This window comes from Schistocerca serialis, chromosome 2 (genome assembly GCF_023864345.2).
Source record: "Schistocerca serialis cubense isolate TAMUIC-IGC-003099 chromosome 2, iqSchSeri2.2, whole genome shotgun sequence".
In the NCBI taxonomy this organism is placed as follows: Eukaryota; Metazoa; Arthropoda; class Insecta; order Orthoptera; family Acrididae; genus Schistocerca; species Schistocerca serialis.
Window position 1 is genome coordinate 1,045,399,024 of NC_064639.1, and position 23,552 is coordinate 1,045,422,575.

Consider the following 23,552-nt stretch of genomic DNA (forward strand, 5'->3'; position numbering starts at 1 on the left):
ATGGGATGGGGCCTCCTATGATGAGGATTAGTGGCAGAGCTTCAGGTATACGTTTCCTCGTGAAGATCGCAGCCTGGCTCTTCGCTTCACTGAACTTGAGCTGCCACTTGGTGGCTCAAGCTTCGAGCTCGTTTCAGGCTATTTGTAGTCTTCCTCACATCAGATGTGGGTTGATCCTCTTGGTGTACAGGGCTGATGATCGCGATGTCTAGGCGGCCTCTCTTAGGGTAGTGTGTAGAGTCTTATGGCCCCAGAACCATCGCGTCATTATCTGTGGTCGCCTTAAGAAGCCTCCTGCCGCTGGTTGTGGTGACCCTGGAGTTCCACACCGGGTGCTTGGGGTTGAAGTCGCCGCCGATAAAGATGTTGCCACGCATTGCCAATAGCGTCTCAAACTACACTTCTGGTACGTGGCGATGAAGGTCATTTGACCCACTGAGGTGCTGACTGTGACACCAGTTGCTTCTAGTTGCGTCAGCTGTGGTAGCTGGATTTGCTGGTGTCGCAGCGTTCTTCTTACATAGGTCGCAGTTCGCCGCATGCTGTTGGTCTATCGTCACTATAGCACCTATAGTTAGGTGCCCTCGCCTTTACGCCATGTCTCAGACACGAGGCACATATCCAAAGCCTCATCGCGTAGAAACTGCCTAAATTCGCCCTCCTGCTGCCTTATGCTGTTTTCGTTCCATATGCAGATGGTGAGACCTATGATGTGATTAGGCATCACGGGTGTTGTTGGCTTGTCTTGTGATGTTGGCCCGGTTGGCCGCAATCAGTGCAGAAACGATCATCTGCGGTAGTTGGAGTAGCAGCTATTTGAACTCCCGCAGCATGTCTCGTAGCTCTGCGGCCTCGGTGGTTACAGTGATCGGTGGTGGTGGGGCGGCCGTCGGTGGGGACAGAGGGTGGCGCTGTGGCGGCCTCCCTCCTCAGCGCCCACGTATCCGGCCGGCCGTGCTCCTCTCGCGGTGGTCAGGGAACGCCTTCCGCTGCGCGGATAGGCCGCTCCGCCTGCTGCGCCTGCTCGGCGTGTTGCTGTGCCGGCCTCGCAGGCGTTTCCCATCGGACACTGCCGCGGTCGCCGCTGTTGCTGCAATAGCGTAGTTTCTTCCCAGCTGAACCCTCCTCGCTGGTGCCTGCCGCCCTTTTGCGGCTGCTTTTTTGAAGGCTTTGCATCCGCGGAAGCTGGCGACGTGTTCTTCATTGCAGTTGCAGCACGTGGGTGTCTTCTTGTCGGGAACGGACATTACCGGCTCAGGTGCTCCCCAGCACACTTTACGCAACGTGGGGACATTTAGCAGTATTTTGCCAGGTGGTCAATTGCCTGGCAGTTGAAGCATTGAAGAGGGCCTCTCCCCCTCCTCGGTTTTTCAACTGTGACCCCGCTGACACTTCCCACTCTCGTGTTTACGCTACGCAAATTCACTGAGCTTCGTACTCCGTGAAACACCTCGGTTCAATTTACAGTGATAAAAGCTATAGAAAGAATAAATTCAAATTGAGAATAGAATTTTCAGAGGGGAAAATAGTGTAGAATCAGAGTTCGGTAATTGCAGATCAATATTATAGTATATCAGCAAGTAGTTTAAAGTCTAAGTACAGCAAAGCCACGGAAGCTCCGTCATGGAGAAGGCAGTGACGATAAACTCTTGTGATGAAAAACCTATGAAAAGGCCTCATCGTCATTATTGCCGCCTTTTTTCCTTGATTGTTTCGTTAAAGGGCGGGGAACCCGTGTCAGTCAGCGAGACAATAACTTGATTGGACTTTATCGTGTTAAGATTCACGATAAACTGTTTGAATATTACGGAGATTTAAAGGAATGAAGTGTACGACGTCTGACTGTTGGTAGCAACGGAGTATTAAGGGGATTTTAGGACTTTAGTGCTAGATTGGAACTTTACGGACATATAGACGACAGAAACTCAAATTATTTGCTGATACGAGTGAATTCAGAGGTACCGGTACTCAGATATTAACGTGTGGACTTTTGAAAGTGTCGTGTGCCGTTAGTTGCGAATCTGGACGTAGAGCGCGTGCGTATCGGCAATTGCGGACTATTTAGATTCCTCCGCGCTAGGAAACTCTTAAATAGACCATCATCCATCACCATCTTAATCCTTGAATATAGAGTGAAAGTGAAATACAAGAGTGTTGTACTTATTTGACTTACCTAGTACTAATCAGTGAAGGTTTTACGGAACCAAAGCTATTCAGCAGTAAGTCAGCACCATCTAGCGGAAAGCGTAGACATTATCTAACACGCTAACTGAAGTGAAAGTTTACGTGCTTTACGGACTGGTTAATATGAACTTTTGTTACTGTTTAACGTCCCCACTTCCTCCGAAAGGTGGCGTAGGCTATCTTAATCATAAAAGGGGATAGTTTTAGCCGGGCAAATTACTAAATAAAAGCGATATTTACAAGACTCGCAGTAAATGCAAAACACAAGGCCTGCACCTCAATGGAGAGTCGTCGCTGTCACGTCGGGAAGTAAAACCGGAAAACCTATCGACGATACGTATCTACGAGCAGACGTCGGCGTGGAATACCTAAAAATGGAACCACAAGAGAGTTGGGGATGTTCCGCCTCCATGATTTCTACCTCACCATTTATGGCCGTCCTATCCACCTCACTCCTACCCTCAAATACCTTGGCCTCACACTCGACCGCCACCTCACCTGGACTCCCCATCTCCTTACCATCCACCACAAAGCTCACAACCGCCTCCGCCTCCTGAAACTCCTGTCCGGCCGGACGTGGGGTCTGCATCCTTCCACCATCCTTCATACCTACAAATCCTTGATCCGCCCCATCCTCTGTTCTGCCAGCGTAGCTTGGATTTCCGCCCATCCCCGGTTCTATAAAGCCCTCCAAATCCTCGAACGCCATGCGCTCTGCCTCGCCTACCGCATCCGCCTTCCATCCCCCACGTGCATCCTCTACGACCTCATCCCCTTCCCCCACCTTCTCCTTTTCCTTGAACACATCCGCACGCTATATGTCCGCCGCCTTGATCCCCCTCACCCCCTGGTGTCTCCCTTTCTCTCCACCCCCAACCAGTTGCCACGCCTTTACCGCTGTGTCCCACCCTCTCTCCATCTCCACAGCCTCCATCTCCTCTCCCAACGCAACTTCCACCATCTACCCCTCCTAGATGGTGAGCTCCGCCCTGACATCTACCCTTCCTACCAACTCTAACCCCATCGTCCTGCCTCCTCCTCAGGGCTCCCTCTCCTCCCCCCCTCTCCTCCTGAGCGGCTTCCCCCTCCTTCTCCCCCTCCTTCTCTTGTGCCCCTTTTCAGTGTCTCTGCATTCCCTCCTGCCTTGTCTTCCCTCTTCATCTCCCACCCCACGTGTCTTCTTCCTCTTAGTGTACTCTCTTCATCCCGCCGGAATGGATCTGTGAGCTATTTTCCTTTTTTTTTTTTTTTAGAATGATGGCACTCCAATAAACCGAAGTCCACCACAGAGTCTATGTAATCATCCCATTTCATATCCCTACGACTTACTGATGTTATAGTCATAAGATACTAAATTTCTTCATTTTGTGACGTGCACCTCATTAGTTGTGCAAGAAAAATTTAGTTTACATCCTACAAAAGTAATTGGTCCTCCAAGTAATTGTTGTTGTCCTGTTGGCTTCGGAGTAATATCAAACGTGTCAACATTCTTGTAGACAGGCATCCTCATCCTCCTTGCGTATCTTCTGCGACGGTAAGGCATGGCTGTGTATTACGTGCTGCTGCCTCGTGAACAATCTGCAATGCAGTGGCCTCGCTACACAGCTGCCGAGCCCTGCGAGTGCTGATATGACGCCACACTTCCTGCCGATAAGTGATAACGCAACCGGAAGTATTTTTACTCACCGGATCGCGCTTAGTAAAAACTCAGCGCGATCCTGCGCGGCACTCGCCTCAGCGACTAAGTCCGTTTCAAGGTCATCCGCCTTGCGCAACAGACTGTAGCGTAGCCAACACAGCCGTCGCACTTCGAAATGTTATCAAGATCTGACCAAGTATTTACGCAGCTTCTTTCAAATATTATTTCATTAAGATAACTGCGTCATCTGTAAAAAGTCTGGGGTTACTACTAATATTGACCGTTAGCTCATTAACGTACGACATGAAGAGCAAGGGCCCGACACACTTCCCTGGCGTACACCCGAAGTTACTTCTACGCCTGACAATGACTCTCCAACCAAGATAACATGCTGTGTCCTCCCCCCCAAAAAGTTCTCAGTCCAGTCACAACTTTCACTTGATATTACATACGGCCGAACTTTGACAATAAGCGTAGGTGTGGTACTGAATCAAATCCTTTTTGGAAATCAAGAAATACTAGATCCCAAGCTTTCTGTGTGTCATGTGAGAAAAGCGCGATTTAGGTTTCACATGATCAAAGTTTTCGGAATCCTTGCTGGTTGGCATGGAGGAGGTCATCCTGTTCATCATATCTCATTATTTTTGAGCTGAAGAAATGTTCTAAGATTCTTAACAAATCGTCTCAAAGATACTGGTCGGTAGTTTTGTGAAACCTTACTGTAGGTGGGTGTTGTCTGAGCTTTCTTCCAACTACTGGGCACCGTTTCTTGATCGACGGATCTACGAGAGATTATAGTTAGAGGAGACACTAACTCAGCCGCAAATTCTATATAGAACCTGACATGGATTCTATCAGGCCCTGGAACTTTGTTCAGTTTTAACGATTTCAGTTGTTTCTCAAAACCACTGGCACTAATACTTATTTGGCTCATCTTTTCAGTAGTATAAGGATTAAATTGGGAAAATTTTCCTGGGTTTTCCTTTGTAAAGGAACATTTGAAAACAAAGTTAAGGGTTTGAGTTTTTTCTTTCCTAATGTCAGTTTCAGTTCCTGTCTCATTCGCTACTTTGCTGAAACTAACAGCCTTTATATACGATCAGGATTTCTTTGGGTTTTGTTAAAGATCATTTGACAGTATTCTGCTACGGTGGCCACTGAAGGCTTCACGCATTTCCCTCTTGAAGCGAAAAGGGTTTCATTCGATATCTCTCCATCTAAACTCCAATGCTTTGTTTTACACCAACTGTGAAGTAATCTCTGTTTCTTTACAAGTTTCTTTACAGTAGCTATATACCATGGAGGTTCCCTACCATTATGAACTGTTCCACTGGGAACATGTCTATCCAGTGAACATCAATAACTCTTTTACATTTGAGCCATAGTTTCTCTACATGCCCCTGACCTGTACGGAAATTTCAAGTTCCTCGTTGGGATATTAGCTGCCTTTCGTAATCATTGTTGCCACAACCGCATTATAATCACTGATACCAATTTTGACGTGGATATCCTCAAAACGGTCAGGTCTATTTGTTTCCATTAGATCCAATATATTTCCATCGTGAGTGGGATCCCGAACTATCTGTTCTAGGTGGTTTTCAGAGTAGGCGTTTCGTAATGTTTCTCAGAATGACTTGTTACGCCCACCACTAACAAAACTGTAATTTTCCTCATTGAGTGATTAAATTATTTATCGATGATTACAGTATGATCATGGAACTTACGTACAAATGAACTGAGGTTTTCTCTAAAGTTTTCGGTTACATCAGTAGATGAGTCTGGTGGGCAATAGAAGGATCCAATTACCATTTTATGCCCATCCTTGATACAGAGTATAGCCCAAACAACCTCACGTGCAGCTTAAATTTCTATCTCGGTGGATTTGAGTTTCCTGTCTCCATCGACCACTTACATTTCCCATTAGCCTATCCTTTCGATATACACTTTAATTTTCCCCAAAAATCTCATTGCTATCAATTTCAGGTTTCTTCTGTACCTAGTATTATATGAGCTTCGCTGCTTTTCAGGAGCACTTCGAACTCTAGCAATTTGTTGCAAATGCTTCGGCAGTTAGCCACTAGGACTTTAATACACTCATCTTCAGCAGGCATTTCTTTCAATCCTACACAGATACTTCTCGCTCTCCTACAGCTGTCATTATCCGGATTGGTTGGAGGGTCGCCTAATCTACGAAGCTCCTGATTGTACCCCACACACAATCAGTTACCTGGGTAGCAGCCTCTGATGTGTGCACTATCGCCCTCGTTCAGATTTTATGTGCAAAACCAGTCACCCCTAAGTAACTCCGGAATGGATCGAGACTGATGGTTCGAATCCCGGCCACCGGTGTATCGAACCTTGGTCTAAGATAACGTTTAACCGTCTGAAAAAAAATACCTTTGTTTGGATTTTACGTGCAAAAAAACACGTTTTCTGGGAAGTTTTTGAAGCATGCCACTTCTGTACTTTTAAACTTGTACGAATCGGATCAAACTTTACACGAAGGTAGTTAAATGCACAAAGTAAAATAATAATAACAAAAAAAAATCCTTTAATATTTAGCCGTTGTTGAGATACGATGGCTTAAATTTGTGAATGCAGCATATAAAATTTGTTCTTGAGTGATCTGAAGGCGTGGAAACAGTTTAAAGTGAATTAAATAATTAAAAATGCACACTTTCGCAATAAAACTGGAAACTCGGTTCCAAAAATCTAGGTTCATTCGGATTTTACGTGCAAAAAACACATTTATTGTGATTTTTCTTACGTGCTTCACTTCCATGTTTCAAACTTGGGGGAATCGGTTCAAATTTTGTAAGAAGATGCACAAAAACATGTAATTAATGGGATCCTGTTGTTTTGTGAAAATTTACCCGTTGCCACGATATAGTAGTCTAAACATGCACATAAAATGCACGTAAAATTCGGTGTTCGTCAGTCTGGGGCTACATGGATACGTTCGTCCATTACCTGCACCTACTTGCACTCGTTGCAGCAGATGGCTGGTAGCAAAGACGAGCAGAAACCTACCGTACTGCTACGACTTAACTATTCTAAGAACCGGGAAAAGGTCTTAATTTTGAATGAAAGGTGGAAATACTGGCAAAAGTCGGTATATTCTGAACCTTGAGATGTAAAAGGTTCACTACCAAGCCCGTACTATTCTTAGCACAACAATCATGCACAAACCCTGTCATTCACTTTAGCAAGTTCATGGTAACGTATTTCCTGAAATCTGATCAGCTGCTATGCACGGATTGTTCTAAAATGAAAATGCTCGCCACGCTATTAATTTTATCGGTGTCTAATGCACTCAAGTTTTTAGTCACCGATCTGCTCAATATGCCACGCGGAATTACTGTCATTCCTCAAACACAAAATTAATTTAAAAAATCCGTAATTTCTAAGAAAACACACAGGAATAAATATGCCTTCACTTTAAAACAATTTTGAAACATGTAGCACAACTAAAAATGGCAAATTATAACTTTCTTCTGAGCTCATACTACACACGACCATACCATTGAAAGGCTGGGCTCCAACTCCTTAGACTGCTGTAAGCATTCTACACTATGTGATCAAAAGTATCCGGACACCTGGCCGAAAATGACTTACAAGATCGTGGCGCCCTCCATTGGAAATGCTCGAATTCAATATGGTGTTGGCCCATCCTTAGCCTTGATGACAGCTTCCACTCTCGCAGGCATACGTTCAATCTGGTGCTGGAAGGTTTCTTGGGGAATGTCAGCCCATCCTTCACAGAGCGCTGCACTAAGGAGAGGTGTCGATATCGGTCGGTGAGGCCTGGCACGAAGTCAGCGTTCCTAAACGTCCCAAAGGTATTCTATAGGATTCAGGTCAGGACTCTGTGCAGGGTAGTCCATTACAGGGATGTTATTGTCGTGTAACCACTCCGCCACAGGCCGTGCGTTATGAACAGGTGCTCTATCATGTTGAAAGATGCAATCGCCATCCCCGACTTGTTCTTCAACAGTGGGAAGCAAGAAGGTACTTAAAACATCAACGTAGACCTGTGCTGTGATGGTGCCACGCAAAACAAAAAGGGATGCAAGCCCCCTCCATGAAAAACACGACCACACCATAACACTGCTGCCTCCAAATTTTACTGTTGGCACTGCACATGCTGGCAGATGACGTTTACCGGGCATTCGCCATATCCACACACTGCCATCAGATCGCCACATTGTGTACTGTGATTCGTCACTCCACACAACGTTTTTCCATTATTCAATCGTCCAATGTTTACGCTCCTTATAGCAAGCGAGGCGTCATTTGGCATTTGCCGGCGTGATGTTGGATTATGAGCAGCCGCTCGACCATGAAATCCAAGCTTTCTCACCTCCCGCCTATCTGTCATAGTACTTGCAGTGGATCCTGATGCAGTTTGGAATTCCTGTGTGATGGTCTGGATAGATGTCTGTTTATTACACATTACGACCCTCTTCAACTGTCGGCGGTCTCTGTCAGTCAACAGACGAAGTCGGCCTGTACGCTTTTGTGGTGTACGTGTCCCTTCACGTTTCCACTTCACTATCACGTCGGAAACAATGGATCTAGAGATGTTTAGGAGTGTGGAAATCTCGCATACAGACGTATGACACAAGTGACACCCAATCACTTGACCACGTTCGAAATACGTGAGTTCCGCGGAGCGCTCCATTCTGCTCTCTCACGATGTCTAATGACTACTGAGGTCGTTGATATGGAGTACCTGGCAGTAGGTGGCAGCAAAATGCACCTAACATGAAATACGTATGTTTTTGGGGATGTCCGGATACTTTTGATCACATAGTGTATATCTCCGAGAGAAAAGACGCGCGAAGAATACTCCGTTCTGATTGGCCAGTTTTCTTTAAGGCCAATAGAAAAACATTATTCTCCCTCGTTAGGCCTAGTCCGCGCTTTTCATGACTAACCAATCAACAAATAACACACTTTCGAACTGCACCTTTTCTCTAATTAAATATTTAACATTCCGACATTTTGTTTATACTTTACGTTATTAACTATTTTCATTTGCACTCGACATAGCTTTCCATTTACCATATACTTACTTAACATATTATGATACAACATTCCCCGTCATCTGCATTCACATTGTCTTAAAACTTTCTCACACTAGTCCGTAGAGCGTTCATCAGTAGAACAATGATCTACATATTTGCTTTAGACCACATTCACGCATTATTCATACTACTAAAAGCATATACAAAACTGTACAAACATAAACAAAAAAAGCCTTCAAGAAATAAACAGAACAATCCACAAAAACATATCTTGACCTGTTTCTGGAATGTCTCTGTGTACTACGGGACTCTTGTGGTCAAAATTCTTAACTACATCATAGTTCTTTCTGCTTAGTCCTGTCCGCTACTGCCCTCTAGCAGACAAAAATTAAAACTACCGTACGTACTCAACTGAACCCGCTTCAGACCATCTGTCACTGTCAGTCATTTTCCCGATGCACAGGCTCTTTGTAGGCAGGAGCGATGTAAGGCGCCACGCCTGAAGTCGCATGTGCTTAGACGGTTTAAAGTGATACAGATGATAAGAAAAAAGTTCTTACGATAATTATCAGAAGCGTTTGCAAAAATCTTTCATCTTTGGGGTTACGTGCAGAAACCCACGCGTTTGCACATGAAACTATTTCGTAGAAATGTATTGAATTTTGACATAATTAAAAAAACTGGTCATTACAGTTAATTATCGTTTCGTAGTTTATCCGTTAAAGATTTTATTCACCATTGGCTTAAAATCATCGTAAAATATTTGGGTGTGCAAAATAACGCATGCGCTAGACCCGAATTATGCCTAGCATTTAAAGCTTTACTATGGCCACGTAGAAAATTAAACCAACCCGAGAACTGATATAAAAATAATTTAAAAAAAGTTTACCTTATTTCTAACCAACGAAAAATGTTTTACTGCGTTTTATTTAAAAACTTACATGCTATCTTGTAGAAATATTTTGGGACAAAACAAGTTTGTCAATTTCTGTACAAGACTGAAACGTTGATACAATTTTGTAGTGCATACACTGTTTTGTAGTTCACACTAGTATGTAATTCGGATTAGTTGTTCCAACGTTTCGGCCCACAATTATTCACGTGAGGCTTTCTAGCGGACGTTTCTTAATTATCAGCTTTTATTATTGCATACTTTAAAAAACAATGACAAGAATTTTAAGATAAAAGATAATAACTGATGTATGCTTTCCAAAAGTTTATTATTTGTTGCGCGAATCGTGCGGCTTCCGACATAGCAAGCTTTCAAGTAAGGTTATACATGTAACATGGTCGCGTCGTAAGTTTATCTACGTAATATAAACTATTTACATAAATTATTGTCATAAACTTCGCCAAGTATTTAATATTTCGTTCGATGTTGTATTTATGTTTGCTGTTCTTTTATGCACTGTATTTAGTATCTGTGCTTATTTTTTTTATGTTTGCATATACATTCTCATGCGTATATGAATACAATGGGTGTAACAATAAACGCAAATTTTAAAAATAAAAAATTTAAAAAAATAATGAAAATAAAAAATACTAAAAATTTAAAAGGTAAATGGAACAGAAAACCTTTCGCAGGCACGTGACCTTGACCTGATAGTGAGGCTTCTGTGCTCCACGGATACCGTAGGTTGCACTGGACAGGTTCAACCTTACTAGGTAGGTAGCCAGAGAGGTGCCAGATCAACAATGCCTGACTCCAGCAACATGATTCGAAACCAATAAACAAAATTATACCGTATCATCGCCTGAGTCAACAAAAATCTACATCGGTAGCCAAGGTATGGCGGCATAATGTCAGAATTGCGTAACAGTAAAAGTTGGAAGCCAGAATGAAAAACGCTTATATCAAAACACAAAAAAGGCGAGTATGTCCTTGGCAGAGTTAGGAATGTAATAAAAGGGAACTAGCTTCACTACTTACATGGCAGATCCAAAGAAATTAAAATCAAATCATCTTGACAAATTCGTGTTTATTTTATGAGTTAATCATACTTACCCAATGCAGTAAACTCTCCTAGCTGCAAAGTGTTGGCATACCTGCATTTTGCAAATTACTGGCTGAAGTCCCTGACCCTATGCCAAAAACCCAGAAGATTCGCCAGCCACAGATAACATCGCATGGCTGAAGAGCTTACATGTACAAGTTAAACAAGTTTTTCCGGGGGGTGGGGGGTGGAGGTAAAATATCTGGGGATCGATTTGTTACTGGGGAACGCTAGAACAATTTCTTTTACATCGGGGTGCCAGAGGGGGGGGGGGGGGGGTTGATTTTTTCCCCGTGGCGACCAGCGACCATTTCTCCCCCAAACCCAAACCCTGTTACAAGAATGGTAAAGGTGTAAGAACGAACAGATACAAATTTATGTGCTTCTAGATAGTGGGATGCGTCTATACCAGAAAGTATCCTAGAGTGGGGGTGCCATCCCAGGAGTGGGGTTGAATGCATCCTAAACAATAATGACACGTTGTATCCTATAATGCACGACATGACAAATGCCATATTGGACGACACGATAGTATGTGTCATGTTATTCGACATGATATCACGTATGTCATGATGCATGATGTGGGTTCTAATACTAACAAGTAAAAAAGCTCGTATATGTCAAAATGTTGTGATTTAAATGTATTTGAAGCTGCCAGATAAGTCGAGAAGCTGCTTCTGTGCTATGAAAGGAGTATTTTTCATTCTAGTTTTATTATTATTAACAGATTTTTTAAAAAATAAAGTTCTGGGTACTGGTATTATTATTATTTTCAACAACCAATTGGAATGTAACAATGTCAACAACTGTACGAAAATATATGTCAGAAGTTTTTTGAACTATTTTAATGTCAGGTCGTATTGACCTTAACAGTACATTTGCGTAGTAACGTGAACAAATCTGCAGGATTTAAAGAGTTCCTCGAAAATCGGCTTACAACTGCATAAAACTATTCTGCTGCGTAATTTTGTAGTAGTTGTTCGGAAAACTCAGCTGCTACAAATAATCCGACCTTAAGCATCGACATACCATATAAGAATAGTGACTTCATTATGCGTACAACTGCATATAAAACCCGAAAATAGAAACTGCGTAGTGTGCACCTACCTGTGTATTCGACGCTGCCACAGAGATGCTTCTAGACGGCAGGCGCCAGAACGTCTACTGCGATACGCGCAAACTCCAGCCACCGAGACTGCGATGACGTCATGCCCCTACGGCGAACTACTTTTCCTTCTGTGCGCCGTGAACGGAGCTTTTCTCCCTTTGTTCTTTAGGAAAATTGTGTCGCAAAGCAGATCGAGAGCACTGGCTTCCAAAGTGATGCAGTAACTATACTGTAGGATGCTGTCACTTCAGAGGGGAATTTTCATAAACTAATTATTTCGCGAGCTGATAGTTCAGTAAAATGCCAAGAAGTATTTTTCCTGAGATTGACAAGTAGAACGGAACATAGATCGTGAGATAGATTCGAACCACGAGTTTCGTTTTTCTTATGAGACAGGAGGGAATTGAGCCACATTTCTTGCCCCAGGAACAATTAACATGCGTGAACAACGCACCTACATACGATTAAATTGTACTATTTTTAAAAGTTTACTGGTGCGGTATTAAACGTGGAGCTGACAAGTCCAGTGCATTAACTGCAGTGACAGAGACCGCTTCCGTAGTCGAATGGATGGCGCCGCTGCTTGCGCTGTGGAAGGACCGTCATAGTGTCGCCTCATTTACTTATTTATTTTTAAGGAGGGGATCCGGTACGGGGTTCACTCAGACACTGTGAGGCGAAATGAGGAGCTACTTGAACAAAAGCAGCTGCATCGTAAGAAATCATCTACTGTCAATAAGTGCTGGAGGGAAAGGCGACACGGTCCAAGGCGCTGCAGTCATGGACTGTGCGGCTGGTCCCGGCGAAGGTTCGAGTCCTCCCTCGGGCATGGGTGTGTGTGTTTGTCCTCAGGATAATTTAGGTTAAGTAGTGTGTAAGCTTAGGGACTGATGACCTTAGCAGTTAAGTCCCATAAGATTTCACGCACATTTAAACATTTTTGAAGATTTGGAAAGGCGATATGCTGATCGCACGTCATATGATCATAGGTCTCTTCCTGTACTGGCTACTGCGTGAGACGTGTATACGTTTACTTAACTGACATGTAATTTTAAAACAATGACAGAGGATATCGGGTCACATGCGTTTTGCATGTGACTGAATCTCCTATGCAAAACCTTCCTGGTTGTTCGCCCTTCCCGCCTCTGCCCCCTCCCCCCCCCCCCCCCCCCCCCCCCACTCCGTCACCCTCCCAAAACTACCTTCCTGCAATTTTCCTAAAAAGATTTAGGAAATTTTATAATATGTAGCGGAAGAGAGCCATACTGTAGGTGCAACCACAACGAATGTGTGTCTCTCAAGAGGGTAGACTCACCAGTGGTTCCTGAAGGGGGGCAGCCAGCAGTCTTTTCAGCAGTTGCAGGGGTAAAAGTCTGCATGATTGACTGATCTGGCCTTGTAATATTAGCCAATACCGCCTTGCTGCGCTGGTACTAAGAACTACTAAAACGAAGGGCAAACTACAGCTGTGATATTTTTCTCCTGAGGGCATACTGCCATACTGTATGGTTAAATCATGAGGCCATCCACTCAGGTAAAGTATTCTAGAGGTAAAGTAGTCCTCCATTTGGATCTCTGAATGAGACCTATTCAAGTTGGTGTCGGCATCAAGAAAGATACAACTGGTAGTCTACGAAAGGAGCGTGAAATGTTAGCTCTCTCAACCGGGTAGATAGGTTAGAGAATTTAAAAAGGGAAATGAATAGGCTGAAATCAGAAATAGTGGGAATTAGGGAAGTCCAGTAGCAGGAAGAACGTGAGTTCTTGTCAGGTCTGTGCAAGGTTACCAACGCAAAATCAGCTAGTGGTAATGCTGAAGTAAGTCTAGTAATGAATAAGAAAAAAGAAATGTAGTTAAACTACTACGAGCAGCATAATGAATACATTATCGTAGCCAAAATAGAAATAAGCCAGCAGCCACCACGGTACTGTAAATTTATATGGTTAAGAGCTCCGCAGATGATGAAGACATTGACAGAATGTGTGACGAGATAAAGGGAATTATTCAGATAGTTAAAGGAGAGGAAAATTTAACTGTTGTAGGTAATTCGGTAGTAGGAAAAAGACTAAATGGAAAAATGCGAGGGACGTTCAATAATTATTATTATTTACATTTTATGGCCTTCATTGGACCACTCTAGCCAACTTTATACAAAGAATTTTTCAGTTTCCTGTCAGCCCAGTACTTCTTCATTCTCTCTGATCTCATCCTTCTTTCTTCATCGGAAATCACCCTTCCCATTGTCTGTTTATTGATTTTCGTTTGCAGTCTGGTTTGTTTGTCTGTGAGTTTCCCGATTTTGTTAGTTTTGTTTCTTAGGTCTTCCAATGTAATCTGTAGCTCATCCATATCTTCCTTGATTTCTGTAATTCACTTAATGTTGCACTTACTATTCCACAATTTTTCTATTATTCCCTCGATGATCCTGTTCTCTGTTGTTCTGATTATATGTCCAAAAAATGAAATGCGTTTCTTCCTGATTGTACTCATTACCGGTTCTATTTCCTTGTAGACTGTTTCATTTGTAGCTACTCTCCAGTGTCCATCTTTCTGGTACTATTTGTTGATGCATGTTCTGATGATTCTTCTCTCTATTTTGAACATTTTGACTATTTGTGAAATTTAATTGTTTTGAAGATGGTTTCGCTTGGGTATGTTATTTCTGGTTGAGTGGCTGTTTTGTAGTGTTTTAATTTTGTTGCTATTTTTTTAATGGTTCAAATGGCTCTGAGCACTATGGGACTTAACTTCTGAGGTCATCAGTCCCCTAGAACTTAGAACTACTTAAACCTAACTAACCTAAGGACATCAGACACATCCATGCCCGAGGCAGGACTCGAACCTGCGACCATAGCGGTCGCGCGGTTCCAGACTGAAGCGCTTGATGCTATTGACAAGCTCTTTTTGTTGTAGGTGTTCTTGGTGATATATTGAGCTCTAGTCAATTTGTTTAATCTGTTATACCATGCTGGCTTTTCATTCAGGTTATATGTTATGATTTATCCCAGATATTTAAATTTATCTACAATTCAATAATTCTGCGACATATTTTTTTTCTCGACCAATTCCGGTTGAACACCTGCGGAGTTTGTTGTGAGATATCGTGAAATATTCCCGCTTACGTCCATATAGATTCAATTACGATAGGTGCGGCGCTGTACGTAGCCTTCAAAATGGTGTCTGTATCGGAGGTGCATTCCAAGCAGAGAACTGCCGTTGAGTTTCTTTTGGCAGAAAACCAGAGCATAGTAGATATTCACAGGCGCTTGCAGGATGTTTACACAGATCTCGCAGTCAATAAAAGGACAATGAGTTGTTGGACGAGGCATCTGTCATCATCGCAACGAGGTCGCGCAAACCTGTTCGATCTCCCGGGTACCAGCCGACTGCACACAGCTGTGGCTCCTGCAGTGTTGGAACATGTGGACACTCTCGTTCGAGGTGATCGACAAATCACTATCAAACACCTCGCTGATCACTGGACGCCTCTGTTGGTATTGTTGACACACTTTTTTGACACATTCGTCCACCAGTTGATGTACCCAAACATGTGTGGCCGCTGAGTTCCCTGCAGCCCAACAGAAGAGCAACAAAGGACCCCATCTCTGTGGAATTGCTTGCGTGTTACGCGGCTTACGGTGACAATTTTTTGTCGAACATAGTCACAGACGATGAAACATGGGTTCATCACCTCGAACGGGAAAACACTACTGGCCATTAAAATTGCTACACCAAGAAAAAAATGCAGATGATAAACGGATATTCATTGGACAAATATATTGTGCTAGAACTGACATGTGATTATATTTTCACGCAATTTGGGTGTATAGATCCTGAGAAATCAGTACCCAGAATAACCACCTCTGGCCGTAATAACGGCCTTGATACGCCTGGGCATGGTGTCAAACAGAGCTTGGATGGCGTGTACAGGTACAGCTGCCCACGCAGCATCAACACGATACCACAGTTCATCAAGAGTAGTGACTGGCGCATTGTGACGAGCCAGTTGCTCTGCCACCATTGACCAGACGTTTTCAGTTGGTGATAGATCTGGAGAATGTGCTGGTCAGGACAGCAGTCGAACATTTTCTGTATCCAGAAAGGCCCGTACAGGACCTGCAACATGTGGTCGTGCATTATCCTGCTGAAATGTAGGGTTTCTCAGGGATTGAATGAAGGGTAGAGCCACGGGTCGTAACACATCTTAAATGTATCGTCCACTGTTCAGAGTGCCGTCAGTGCGAACAAGAGCTGACCAAGACGTGTAACCAATGGCATCCCATATCATCACGCCGGGTGATACGCCAGTATGGCGATGACGAATACACGCTTCCAATGAGCGTTCACTGTGATGTCGCCAAACACGGATGCGACCATGATGATGCTGTAAACAGCACCCGGATTCATCCGAAAAAATGACGTTTTACCGTTCGTGCAACCAGGATCGTCGTTGAGTACACCATTGCAGGCGCTCCTGCCTGTGATGCAGCGTCAAGGTTAACCGCAGCCGTGGTCTCAGAGCTGATAGTCCGTGCTGCTGCAAACGTCGTCTAACTGTTCATGCAGATGGTTGTTGTCTTGCAAACGTCCCCATCTGTTGACTCAGGGATCGAGACGTGGCTGCACGATTCGTTACAGCCATGCGGATAAGATGCCTGTCACCTCGACTGCTATGATACGAGGCCGTTGGGATCCAGCACGACGTTCCGTATTACCCTCCTGAACCCACCGATTCCATATTCTGCTAACAGTCATTAGATCTCGACCAACGTGAGCAGCAATGTGGCGATACGATAAACCGCAATCGCGATAGGCTACAATCCGACCTTTATCAAAGTCGGAAACGTGACGGTACCCATTTCTCCTCCTTACACGAGGCATCACAACAACGTTTCACCAGGCAAAGCCAGTCAACTGCTGTTTGTGTATGAGGAATCGGTTGGAAACTTTCCTCATGTTAGCACGTTGTAGGTGTCGCCACCGGCGCCAACCTTGTGTGAATGCTCTGAAACGCTAATCATTTGCATATCACAGCATCTTCTTCCTGTCGGTTAAATTTCGCGTCTGTTGCACGTCATCTTCGTGGTGTAGCAATTTTAATGGCCAGTAGCGTAAAACTGCTAGCCACGGAGTGAAGCGACACCATCTCTCCTCCCAATAAAAGTTCAAAGTTGAATCCTCAGCTGACAAAGTCACGGGGTCGGTCTTCTGGGACCCTGAAGGGGGTGTTCTGTTTGATGTCCTCCCTCAACAGTGCAACGATTAACTTCGAATTGTGTAGTTCCACCCACGGGAAACTGAAGAAACAACTTCAGCGTGTTCATCGCCACAAAAATGCAAACGAACTTCTCCTTCACCATGAAACGAAAGGCCTCACACAAGTCTACACACCCAAGAGGAGATCACAAAACTTCATTGGACTGTTGTTCTTCAACCACCCTACAGCCCGGAACTTGCATCTGCCGATTTCCATCTGTTTGGTCAAACGAAGGATGCACTCCGCTGCAGTAGGGGATAATGGGGAAGTTATCATGCAGCAGGACGTTGGCTCCCACTCCGACCAGCAGAGTGGTGTAATGCGAGCATATACGTCCTCCCAGTGAGGTGGCGTAAGCCATCAGACTGAACAGAGAGTAAGTTGAAATACAGGGTTTTGTAGCCAGAAGAGTTTGAAATAATACGGTGTATTGGAATCCCGAATAAAACCAACCCATTTTCAGAAAAAATGTGTTGCATTACTTACTGAACACCCTCGAGGTAAGAGAACATGAACTGGGTGGAAGGAATGGAAGTAAAAGCCACTTGGCAGAGTTTTTCATAGAACCTAACTGAATCATAGCCGATGCTAGGTATAAGATTCATGTAAGAAGGTTGTGTGCCTCTAAGAGACCTAGGAAACTGGAAGGTTTCAGCTTCTACATCTACATCTACATTTATACTCCGCAAGCCACTGAACGGTGTGTGGCGGAGGGCACTTTACGTGCCACTGTCATTACCTCCCTTTCCTGTTCCAGTCGCGTATGGTTCGCGGGAAGAACGACTGTCTGAAAGCCTCCGTGCGCGCTCTAATCTCTCTAATTTTACATTCGTGATCTCCTCGGGAGGTATAAGTAGGGGGAAGCAATATATTCGATACCTCATCCAGAAACGCACCCTCTCGAAACCTGGCGAGCAAGCTACACCGCGATGCAGTGCGCCTCTCTTGCAGAGTCTGCCACTTGAGTTTATTAAACATCTCCGTAACGCTATCACGGTTACCAAATAACCCTGTGACGAAACGCGCCGCTCTTCTTTGGATCTTCTCTATCTCCTCCGTCAAACCGATCTGGTACGGATCCCACACTGATGAGCAATACTCAAGTATAGGTCGAACGAGTGTTTTGTAAGCCACCTCCTTTGTTGATGGACTACATTTTCTAAGCACTCTCCCAATGAATCTCATCCTGGTACCCGCCTTACCAACAATTAATTTTATATGATCATTCCACTTCAGATCGTTCCGCACGCATACTCCCAGATATTTTACAGAAGTAACTGCTACCAGTGTTTGTTCCGCTATCATATAATCATACAATAAAGGATCCTTCTTTCTATGTATTCGCAATACATTACATTTGTCTATGTTAAGGGTCAGTTGCCACTCCCTGCACCAAGTGCCTATCCGCTGCAGATCTTCCTGCATTTCGCTACAATTTTCTAATGCTGCAACTTCTCTGTATACTACAGCATCATCCGCGAAAAGCCGCATGGAACTTCCGACACTATCTACTAGGTCATTTATATATATTGTGAAAAGCAATGGTCCCATAACACTCCCCTGTGGCACGCCAGAGATTACTTTAACGTCTGTAGACGTCTCTCCATTGATAACAACATGCTGTGTTCTGTTTGCTAAAAACTCTTCAATCCAGCCACACAGCTGGTCTGATATTCCGTAGGCTCTTACTTTGTTTATCAGGCGACAGTGCGGAACTGTATCGAACGCCTTCCAGAAGTCAAGAAAAATAGCATCTACCTGGGAGCCTGTATCTAATATTTTCTGGGTCTCATGAACAAATAAAGCGAGTTGGGTCTCACACGATCGCTGTTTCCGGAATCCATGTTGATTCCTACATAGTAGATTCTGGGTTTCCAAAAACGACATGATACTCGAGCAAAAAACATGTTCTAAAATTCTACAACAGATCGACGTCAGAGATATAGGTCTATAGTTTTGCGCATCTGCTCGACGACCCTTGAGTGTGTAATGGTAAGATAGAAATATCGAAACCAGATATTAAAGTGCCAGACATTTCTAGGAGAAGATTTGGACTCTGGCCACAATTTATTGGTTTGAACTGCGGAATAAAACCGAAGAAATTGTAAAAAGGGTAGGAAATTAAAGAGGTAGCATAAAAATTGTAGCAGCCAGCGGTTATTGAGAATTTCAGTGAGAGCATTAGGCAACATCTGATTGAAACAGGGGAAAGGAATATAACAGGACACGAGTGAGTAGCTTTGAAAGACAAAATCGTGAAGGCAACAGAGCATCACATCGGTAAAAAGACAAGGCCTGCCTTACCCACGACTGAACCTATGTGATCATTCCATTTCAAATCCCTACAAAGTGTTACACTCAGGTATTTGTACCAGTTGGCGAGTTCCCACTTCACTCCTTTCGGGTTTTGTACTCTCACTTTGGTTCCTGTATCAGTTGTATACGACCTTTTGGTCCATATATTTGATCCTTACTACCTTTAAAATTACAAAGAGTGCAGTCCAGTCCACATTGTCAAAAGCTTTGTCTACATCTACAGATGTTATAAACGTAGGTTGCTTTTCTTTGACCTATCTTGTAGGAATTAGTACGTGTACAAGCTGATTTCGTGAAGCAAAATCACACTGAATCTAAAAACTTCTCTTCCTGCAGGCAAACTGAATTGCATATTGTTGGATGCAACTGTGAGGTATGAAGTGGTCAACCATGAAAGAATTCATTTATCAGAGGACAATGCAGCACTTAAAACGTCAATACAGACAGCTTGATACTACAATACAAACAGCAACAGCACCACGCACTTTAGCATCAACAGTACAATTGTACAATACAGCAGCCACATCCCAGCACACAGTGCCCAGAGTAATATTCTGGGCTGTCAGTGCAATATTCAGTGTGTGCATGTACCCCCAAAGGGGTGTGACACCCATACCAAACCATTGCTAAATAGACAGGACTCATAGCGAGGAATCAGACATGATACCATGCATCAAATACTCAGCACAAGTGGACCATTGGTGCATTTTAAAATGCAGTGTCTAGTGGAAAATAGCTTGCATGCAGCTAAGACTGTGACAGATGAGCTACTGTATGTGGGAATAGTGCATCCATTAGGCAGTTCGTGAGCCTCAGTCCACTTCACTGCACCACCTCAAACAACAAACATCACCTCCAACTGCATCCACACCCATTTCCTCTTTTATGGGTCTATGGAATGAATAATTAATCTAATCTAATCTAATTTAGTCTAATCCATGTCTGGACAATGAACAGCGATCCTTTTATGCCTGTCCTCAGTATCCACTGCAGTAGTTAGATGATTACATTTTGGATTCAGTGAAGGCAAGATTCGTGACTGATACATTTAACCATGGCGAGAGCGTTACAAACCTCATAGAAAGTTTGAAGTGGGACACACTTGCAGATAGAAGATGCGCTAAATGGAAGGGGCTGCTCACTAAATTCCAAAATCCGATCTTTGTCAAGGTATGTGCAGTTATTAAGTTCTGTATTGGGAAGAAGAGATTAGTTGTTGTTAGTATTACAGGACTTATTCTTGCAGAATTTCTCTTCAGCTCTTTACAGAAACTGGCAACCCTGCCAGGATGTATTCAAATATGCATACATACTGATTTTGAATTTTAATTACAACTAGGAAGAACAAAAATTCTACTTGTATGTAATAGGTACCAACCTATAAGAATTTTACATTCGTAAACTGGACATGAGTTAACACTAAGGAGGTAACACTTTTTTTAAATTTTTTGTGAGTGAGAGCTTTAAAGTTTAACAGCCTTACACTGCCATGAATAATCTAAATTTTAAGCATCAAGAAATTATTATTAAATGACATGCTTTAATTAAAATTTATCACTGTACTGTGTGGAGAGAAATCTTTAGCTCATTTAGGTATTCAGCTCATATTTTACCTAATGTGTAGATTAAGTTTGTCCAAGTATCTGAGAAGAGTAACTGTAAATTCCTTGGTGAGAAGACATCGCATGAGGCTCTGCGACTGGGCACAACCAGCCACATCACACCTGTATGGGAGAACAACTCGGGGAAGCCAGAACCCAAGGGAGATTATTGAGTATTGCAGGGATATGGTAGTTATCAGTTATATTGGGTAGGTTTGCAATTTTGCAAAGTAGTGGATCTCAGGTTGAGGAAATCTATAATACTGTGTAGTAATAATCGAAGGAATATACAGGGTGTTACAAAAAGATACGGCCAAACTTTCAGGAAACATTCCTCACACACAAATAAAGAAAATATGTTATGTGGACATGTGTCCGGAAACGCTTAATTTCCATGTTAGAGCTCATTTTAGTTTCGTCAGTATGTACTGTACTTCCAATGTGATCAAATTGTAAATTTTCACAATCAACATGTGTGGGCTGACGAGAAATGCACGCAATTGTGCATTCACGTCATCAACACACATTTTCTGTAAACGTTTTGGCAGGCATTGTTGGTGATGTCTTTGGGCCCCATGTTCTTCCACCTACGCTCAATGGAGCACGTTATCATGATTTCATACGGGATACTCTACCTGTGCTCCTAGAACACGTGCCTTTACAAGTATGACACAACATGTGGTTCATGCACAATGGAGCTCCTGCACATTTCAGTCGAAGTGTTCGTACGCTTCTCAACAACAGATTCGGTGACCGGTGGATTGGTAGAGGCGGACCAATTCCATGGCCTCCACGCTCTCCTGACCTCAACCCTCTTGACTTTCATTTATGGGGGCATTTGAAAGCTCTTGTCTACGCAACCCCGGTACCAAATGTAGAGACTCTTCGTGCTCTTGTTGTGGACGGCTGTGATACAAACGCCATTCTCCAGGGCTGCATCAGCGCATCAGGGATTCCATGCGACGGAGGGTGGATGCATGTATCCTCGCTAACGGAGGACATTTTGAACATTTCCTGTAACAAAGTGTTTGAAGTCACGCTGGTACGTTCTGTTGCTGTGTGTTTCCATTCCATGATTAATGTGATTTGAAGAGAAGTAGTAAAATGAGCTCTAACATGGAAAGTAAGCGTTTCCGGACACATGTCCACATAACATATTTTCTTTCTTTGTGTGTGAGGAATTTTTCCTGAAAGTTTGGCCGTACCTTTTTGGAACACCCTGTATACAGATTAAACTAGAAAGATGGGTGAAGAATTAAAAGCTTTTATGGAACAGATTATAGCTGGACAGGAGGTTTTAAAAACTGAACTCAATGCTGTAGAAGAGGATTTAAAGAAGGGTAATCAAGAGTCAAATACAAAACCAAGAAATCGTCTGGAGGAGGTGAAAAGGGGTAGAGAGGCAATACAGTCTTAACTTAGTAGGAAATATAAAGAGGTTAACTATAAGATATTACCAGTAGAAAATTCATTATGGGAACAGGAGACATTTCCTGGTGAAATTGAAAAGGTGAAAGACTCCCAGGAAAAGTCTTTTTTATTGATTGATTTCAACGATTCAGATGAGGGAAAAAGAGACATATTCAAACCCCAACTAAGGAACTCAAAAGATATTGAAGTATCGAATAGATAAAACCCAAAGGCAGGCAATAGACAAGATTATGCAAGCTGCCTTTCCTTTCAGTGAAGCTAGTTTCTCAGGAAAGAAAACTGATTTGAATTGTGAACATGGTTTAAGGAGTGAAAGTTGTATAACTACAGTTCCGTGAAGTAAGAAAGACCATCGCTCTCATGAAAGTAGTGGATATAATTCATCAGAGGTCCACTGGTCATTGAGCAACGATGTGCCATGGGCAGAGATCAAGGAAGAACATAGTAGACGGGATTTGGTAGAATATTTAATGCTAGGAATAAAAAACATTGCGAATCACTTGCCTCAGATTAAATCCAAGGAGGCTGTTCATCCTGTTATTTTTTTAAAGTCTTTTCAAGGAGCTCTACCTTCGCCCTGTTATACCACCAAGAGTATAATACACCACTGGCCATTAAAATTGCCTGCATCAAGAAGAAATGCAGATGATAAAAGGGTATTCATTGGACAAATATATTAGACTAGAAGTGACATGTTATTACATTTTCACGCAATTTGGGTGCATAGATCCGGAGAAATCAGTACCCAGAACAACCACCTCTGGCCGTAATAACGGCCTTGATACGCCTGGGCATTGAGTCAAACAGAGCTTGGATGGCGTGTGCAGGTACAGCTGCCCATGCAGCTTCAACACGGTACCACAGTTCATCAAGAGTAGTGACTGGCGTATTGTGACGAGCCAGTTGCTCGGCCACCATTGACCAGACGTTTTCAATTGGTGAGAGATCTGAACAATGTGCTGGTCAGGGCAGCAGTCGAACATTTTCTGTATCC

General features: G+C 43.3%; 1 protein-coding gene across 1 annotated transcript in view; it reads right to left on the reverse strand.

The window, feature by feature from the left end:
- LOC126458476 (serpin B6-like) overlaps positions 1-12,050 on the reverse strand; it is a 238,280-nt gene extending 226,230 nt beyond the window's left edge. The window contains exon 1 of the mRNA XM_050095570.1: positions 11,952-12,050. The gene's annotated coding sequence lies outside the window, so the exon portion shown is untranslated. The remainder of the gene's footprint in view (positions 1-11,951) is intronic.
- Positions 12,051-23,552: the final 11,502 nt, after the last annotated feature.